Genomic DNA, 625 nt, shown 5'->3' on the forward strand with positions numbered 1-625 from the left:
CCGTCTCAAAAAAAAAAAAAAAAAAAAAAATAGAAATGAAGGGAGGCCAGACTTAGTGGCTCACGCCTATAATCCCAGCACTTTGGGAGGCTGAGGCTGGCGGATCACCTGAGGTCAGGAGTTCAAGACTAGCCTGGCCAACATGGTGAAACCCCATCTCTTCTAAAAATACAAAATTTAGCCATGCGTGGTGGTGGGCACCTGTAATCCCAGCTGCTTGGGAGGCTGAGCCAGGAGAATCGCTTGAACCTAGAAGGCGGAGGTTGCAATGAGCCGAGATCACACCATTGCACTCCAGCCTGGGTGACAGAGTGGGACTCCATCTCAAAAAAAAAAACAAAAAAAAAGGAAAGGAAGGAAGGGAGGGAGGGAGGAAGAAAGAGAAAGAAAGAAAGGAAAGAAAAGAAGGGGCCAGGCAAAGTGGCTCATGCCTGTAATCTTAGCACTTTGGGAAGCCATGGCAGGAGGATCGCTTGAGCTCAGGAGTTTGAGACCAGCCTGGGCACCACAATGAGACCCTGTCTCTACCAACAATTTTTTTTTTTTTGAGACGGAGTCTCGCTCTGTCGCCCAGGCTGGAGTGCAGTGGCCGGATCTCAGCTCACTGCAAGCTCTGCCTCCCGGG

The 625-nt window shown here is 50.1% G+C and overlaps 1 protein-coding gene across 4 annotated transcripts in view; it reads left to right on the top strand.

The window, feature by feature from the left end:
- DDB2 (damage-specific DNA binding protein 2, 48kDa) overlaps window positions 1–625 on the top strand; it is a 27403-nt gene that overhangs the window by 19472 nt on the left and 7306 nt on the right. The gene's annotated exons all lie outside the window — the stretch shown is intronic.

The sequence above is a fragment of the Colobus angolensis genome, unplaced genomic scaffold, assembly GCF_000951035.1.
Source record: "Colobus angolensis palliatus isolate OR3802 unplaced genomic scaffold, Cang.pa_1.0 Scaffold61, whole genome shotgun sequence".
In the NCBI taxonomy this organism is placed as follows: Eukaryota; Metazoa; Chordata; class Mammalia; order Primates; family Cercopithecidae; genus Colobus; species Colobus angolensis.